General features: G+C 45.4%; 1 protein-coding gene across 1 annotated transcript in view; it reads right to left on the reverse strand.

The window, feature by feature from the left end:
- LOC124341395 (glutamate-gated chloride channel-like) overlaps positions 1–6,466 on the reverse strand; it is a 32,412-nt gene extending 25,946 nt beyond the window's left edge. The window contains exons 1-2 of the mRNA XM_046794495.1: positions 5,987–6,466; positions 5,362–5,740 (exon numbers count right to left, since the gene is read on the reverse strand). The gene's annotated coding sequence lies outside the window, so the exon portion shown is untranslated. The remainder of the gene's footprint in view (positions 1–5,361; positions 5,741–5,986) is intronic.
- Positions 6,467–6,646: the final 180 nt, after the last annotated feature.

Here is a 6,646-nt window from a genome sequence, read left to right on the forward strand (position 1 = left end):
CCGATTGAAAGCCGACGGGCCGAAAGAGGAGGGGGGGAGGGGCCTAGTGCATATTACATAAGAATTGGCCGAAAGCGAATTGATGTTATTATATCAACACCACCAGCAGCAGCCGCCGCCATGGCGTATACGTCTAAACGCAATTCTTTTAGATTGTAATAGATCCCAATAGAGTTTCACTGTCTATTTGCTGGGGAAAATATTTTATAGTATTCTATAGTCCGCCCCCCTTTAATGGACTCTATACATTTGGCCCGGCTGTATTATATGTTGGAAGGTGCTGGCCGTCGGACGGGATTTGAATCATTTATTCGGCTCCTTGGAAGAAAATAAGGAGCTTGTGTGTCTCTATAGACGCCGTTATTGTGTAGGAGACACATTGACTATAGCCGGCGGCCGTTTTAGATTAATCTGAAAGGTCACGAGGCCGGGCAACAGCGGCGATGCAACGCCATCAAATAAACAAACAACAATACGAACAACAAGCCTATACAGACACACACACAGAGAAAGACACGGGACGAATGGCGTACATAGAAGAAAGAGTCAAATAACGTCGTGAAAAGAGCAAAGTTTGTTGTCACGCCGCTCTCGATGGCCTCTATAAGAGACACACTGCGGGACATCGTCGACGATTTGGGCGCCCGTTATTATTACGACTATAGAATCTACCGGCCGACACTCCCGTGTTGGCTTTTTTCACTCGCTGATATTCGAGCAGACATCAAATTCCCTCCGTCTATTATCTCATAAATATACGGCGCACAGTTGCTATAAGGAATGTGTGTGTGTGTGTGTGTGTGTGTGTGTTTGGTTATTATAAGAGACTCACTCCCGACGCTGGGATTATTACACACAAAAAATATAAAAAAACTGGGCCTGGTCGGGCCGGGCGGCTTTTCATCATTTCCAGTTTGTTGGCCTGGACAACATCAGTCGAGGTTGGACTTTTTATGTTCACGCCCAACTTGATGATGCTGGCTCCCTCAATTCTTTTTTTGGTATGTGCCAGAAATATAAAATAAAAAAAAGAAATAAGTTTCTTATTTTGTCGGTTGGTCGTGTTTTTGATTTGTTTGTTTACGGTGGAAGCAGTTGGCGAAAGTGACTCTCAACGTCCACACACAAGACTTTATGCAACTGAGGATTCATATAGTGACGCAACAACCAAAAGGGCCTTTCGAGTGTGGGGTGGCACACCAGCAAACAAGCAAATGAAACAGAGTAGAGCTTGAGCCAATAGGCGAAGAGATTTGACCAGCCGCCCGGCCCATAGCATCATCAGCAAACACGCAATCATAACAACAACAGCGACAAAAATGAGCCGAGATTAACCAAAAAAGTAAGACGACGAAACACGACTGAGCGGCGATGGTAATCTAATATGCCATCGTACCAATTCATCTTTTTTTTCTTTTCTTTTCTCATTTCAAATCATGTACTATATTTTTCACGAGAACTTGACAAAGATGGAAAGCGACGGAATATACGTATACGTAGTTATACTATATATCGGAACGGAAAAAATCACGGAACGCTGACTGATTGGCTGGCATATTTTCTGCTTTTTGGGATTCTACGAGCATCAGACTTGACAAGGCCGTGACACATTTGCTGGGCTCATTTTCGTTACATATATATTTTTAAAAAGGCAATTTTTTATTTTTCGATTCCCTGCACGCGATTGGCTACTACCTCCCAACCTTCAGAACTTTTTTTCTTGTTTTATTCTTTTGCTTTACGTGTGTCTGTTTGGGCTTGATGGCTGCTGGATATCGACTATATACTTACGGTCGGGAATACACCCGTGTTACTTCGTGTTAGCAACAACAAGATTGAGGCAGAGAAAAGGAAGCCTTTGCGGCCGCGGGACAAACAAAAAAAAAATAGAAAATAAACCTAAAAAATCGAAACCCAGGGAAAGCCAGTCAAGTGTTCTTCAGTCTCCCTCCGAAAAAAACATTTTCAAGTGGTTCAAAGATATATAATATTAAAAGAAGAAGAAGAAGTGTCTCTGAGGCTTTCATTCACGTTTGAATTTTGTCGATTATCGGGACTCTTAGACGCTCGATTTTCCTGAGCTTCTTCTTCTTCTCTTTTTTGATTCCTTTCAATAAAATGTTGAAGAGTTTCCCCTTCACATGTTCCACCACCAGACAGCCCTGGAAAGAAAGACATAAAATCCATATTTTCGTTACCACTCGTCTCTAGCTAGCTCTATATTATCTTTCGTCATTTGGCGTCTAGCGCATAAATTCATACGTGGAATCATTATAGCGTGCCCAATGTGGTGGTGGTGGTCGTGGGGGGGACTGGCGCTCTGTTATTATGGTCTCATATTGATATACTACACATGCAGAAAGAGCTAGAGAGAGAGAGAGAAGCTCGTGGTAATTACGGCGAATTGTAAGGGATGGTTGAGAAAGCGGCGACCTTTTGTGAAGTTCAGACAGGAGCAGCGGGAAAAGGGGAGCAACGACGACGACGGGGTTAAAGTTGAATTGTGAAAAAAGCTGAAAAAAGCTGAAAAAGAATGCCACGAACTGAAAGCGACTTAATGATGAGCTCGGCGGAGCTTCTAATTCGATATTGACTGGTCTAAAACGCGGGTGCTTCATTTCAATTGAGGCGGCAGCAGCTCACCGTGCACTGATCTGTCGGGAGTCTACAAGAGACCGGGAGCAGGCAAGCAGTAGCAGGAGAGAGAGCCAAAAGGTTAACAACTATAAAGGGAACGTCCAAAGTGACAAGACAAAACATTCGACAAGGACAAAAACCAATTACCGACTTCACAATGGATCACAAAACTCTTTCAAGCCCAGCCACATCAAAAAGCGGCTCCCATCCGAAAGAACGTGCGGGATTTGATATGGATGGGGCCGGGGCTTTTATGTCGATAGACTCCCCCCCTCCCATCCAGTCGACTGTCGTCAAAAAGACGATGACTGCAGGCGAGTGGTTGTTATATTAACTAGTTAATTCAAATGACGACGAGAGTCGTTCTCCAACCCCACCCACCATTTTCACGACGTCCTTTGCAGATGTCGAACGCGGGAAAGAAAAAAATGTTTTTAAAACTTTTGGATTTTATTTTATTTTTTAAATTTTATGGTTCCACGAATTTCCCCAGGATTTTGTAGACCCCTGGACGACCTTAATGAAGAAGCCGTACAATTATACAACACCCACCATATTTCCCATCGAGGCTAATCGTAATCAACTGCCATAACTTTTGATGTTTCATCATGTACATTGTAAAAATAAAAAAAAGAGAAAAAGGAACTCCCTGGACAAACTTTCCAGCGGCAAATTTGAATCACTGGACGCTCTAGTACACACACACAGACTCGAGGAGGAACGATCGAGAGCAAACCCAGTTGAGGGTGTTTTTTCGACTGGAAATAAAATAAAAACGACTCAACTTTTTCTTTCCCCACGGTTGGATCTATCACACACACACACACACACAGAGAGCACGGAAACATCAAAACAATAACGTCCGGGGGTGGCTCACACACACACACAGTGAGGACAAACGGGTGGTGTGTGTGTGTGTGTGTGGTCTGTACATGTAAAGATGCCGTTTTCACTGCAGCAGTCACGGGGTGGTGGTTGGGGAGGAAGGAAGGAAACGGGCAACGTCAACGTGGTATATAGTTCTATGCTCCCCCCCATTCACTATATAATACAGTCTACACATGAGACAGTCATAAAACGGGAGACAGTCACGAGACTTGTTCATCCGCGCTCTGTGTATGCGCACTTTTTTCCTTCCTATTTCTGTTTCTATATTTCTTTTCTGGCTTGTTGTCGTTGGTTCCTGCGGGTGCCCGTTATTTATTGAGATGTGGCGCTTTGTTGTTGGACGTCGTCGTCTCCGGCTGCCGAGAAAGTTCACAAGGAATCGCGGAAAATCATCATCATAATAATAAACCGGCGCTTGGTTTTCTTTTTCTTGGCTTTTGGTCGCGCGCATAGTTTTCTACCGACGTGATCGATTTCGGGATTGATCGTTTGATTTCAACCGATCTTTTTTATTGCTTTCACGGAGTATAGAAAAGAAGAGAAGAGAAAAATGTGACTGTTCTTATTGTTTCCGGGCAAAACACTTTGTTGCTGTCCGGACGGCCGGTTGTGCAATCACAAGTACGTCTACATAATATAGCTGATGATGGCCCAGGGCCGGCATAGTATGTGTGTACAACGCATAGAAAAAGAGAGGGAGAGACAACAGCACCTGAAATTGAAAGGGCCTCTCTCTTTAAACAAATGTGCTCATGTGTGCAAACAGGATAGGATTCCCAGGGAAGGCCCATCAGCTGGCGGATATTAATTCTCACGTTACTTCCGCCCGCCAACCTATAACCGTTTGCTTCTCTCTCTGATTGTAAACAAGGTAGTACATAGTAATCTCTCACTGTCTACACACACACAGCACACACACACACTCACATGGGGTGGGGTCCCTCCAGACATCGACAGGGAGGATCGGAAGAGAGAGAGAGACGTCTGTTATTATCTCTTCATCCTCACCCCTTTCATCTTTTCTTCTTTTCGCTTCTTTTTCTTCTTCTTAGTCTTCTTTGAACAGCCGTTCCTAATGGCAAGCCACGCGTGCAACCTTTCTGATTGAGAGTAGGCGGAAAGAAGAAGAAGAAGAAGAAGGGCGGACCACAGCAGCTCCTTTCGTGGTTCATGCATTATTCACGAATGTTCAGGGTTATTTTTGTGGGGGGTTTGTTTTTTATCTTTTATTCCTAGCCGTTAGTATTATTCACCCAAAAGTTAGACAATAAGGCACTGACAAACCATTACATACATCAAGGCGCTATTTCATTTAGACTCCCCCCTTATTCCTTTCCCCCTTTGAAATAAAAATGATTTACGTTGGCCAGAGATCTGCGGTCTCTGCCGTTGTTTCCGTTGGCAAACCGGCAGAGCTCGACGGGCCGGGACCCGCCAAAAAATATACGATCGTGTGCAGCGCTAAGATATAGCTCGTTTTAAGTGTGCACGTTAAAGCAATGAATGCTCTTGTACTAGCACACTAGACTGCAATCAAATCCGAAAGGCTTACGGAGAAAAAACGACAATTGTTATCCGATTTCAAATTTGTGTGCGTGATGTGCCGTTGGCGACTACTGGCTCATTACAATTGGAGATTCTCGAGAGCTTCAAATGAACGAAATGTGTTGCACAACATGAGGAGCGTGAGGCAGACGCACGTCCTGGTGGGCGAGAGAGCTGCGCTATCCGTTCATCTATTGAGCCCCCACCCTCGTCGACGGTCGTGTGTACAAGAGAGAACGAACGAAATGTCCTACCTGCACCGAGACAGAGAAAAAAGGGTCAAGTGCTTACCGGCTGGAACTGTGAGCTGGGCGCCAAAAAAAGATGGGACGAGTTGAAGATGGACGAGTGGCAAGTTGACCGTGGTGTTCCCGGCCGTCACGGAGAATCGGCACGCCTTGTCAAATGAATCAATTCCTCCACATACACACACACACCAAACACTGGAAAGCACACAGGACTTGTTCGTTTTTGCCCAACGTCAATGGAGAGAGCAGCAGCCAACGTCCGGAGGAATCAACTCCTCAAACTACTGTGTACTACCCCGAAAAACGTCCTGGCGATCCAATGGGAAAATGTCGGCCGCCAGAAAAAAACAAACAACGACACGCACGAGCGGACAGCTCCGGCCCAAACAAAAAGAAGAAAAACAATGGCGAAAGGCTGGCACCTAGAACAAGAAAAAGAATAAAAAAGTCAATCGGAGTTGATCAGCCAACCTGACATGAAATGCATCAAATGCTTTCCACCTTTTAATAAGAAACAAATTGAAACAAAGTTAATCTAAAGCCTGCGGGGCAATCGTCTAGTTGTGTAGAGCGGCAGGTGCAATACTACTGGTGGACTAAACCATTAAATGACGTCCTACTAGACACACACACTCACGTAGAGGCAGCGGCCGTTGTGCATAACTTACGAGAAAATCTGTGCGTGCGTGTGTACTACACCGAGATGATGATGAAGTTGTTGTTGTCCCCCACTTTGTTATTGTTTCCGGCTGCCAGCAGCATCGCTTCAAGGCGCCGAATTCTTCCTCCCAAAATTGTTGAGTTTTGAAAAATCCAAAAGTCACGAACGACGCCCGTTTTCTCTTTCTGCTTCTCATCGACTGAAATTTGAATGAAGCCAACACACACACACAGAGAGAAGCTAGATTTTTGTTTGTTTGGTTTCAACGTGCGCGTGTGTGTTTTGTCGTTTGGAAATTTTATTTCGAAAAATGACCGGGCGGCCGCGCAGGCGTCGTCAACAACCGAAATGAGCGGTCCCGAAACAAACAAAAACAAAAATGATTGCGGCGATAGAGAAAAAACAAAAACAACTTTAGGGTAGGGTGTGGGGGGGGATTCCCGGTGGTGCAGCAGCTCAGACACGGTACGTCCGCATCAAGCTCTCGCTTTACTGTCAGTGTGGCCCCCCGTTGACCGAACGTTGGCGGTGTGTCGTCGTCGTCGGGAGGGGCGGGAGGAGCTGCTGCGACGCCGCGCAAGCCCACCCTTTCTGCTGCGTCGACTTGGTACGGGAGCGACGCGCCTGGCAAATCATCTACGCAGAGATGCTCTCTATACCAATGTCT

Source organism: Daphnia pulicaria, chromosome 1 (genome assembly GCF_021234035.1).
Source record: "Daphnia pulicaria isolate SC F1-1A chromosome 1, SC_F0-13Bv2, whole genome shotgun sequence".
NCBI lineage: Eukaryota > Metazoa > Arthropoda > Branchiopoda > Diplostraca > Daphniidae > Daphnia > Daphnia pulicaria.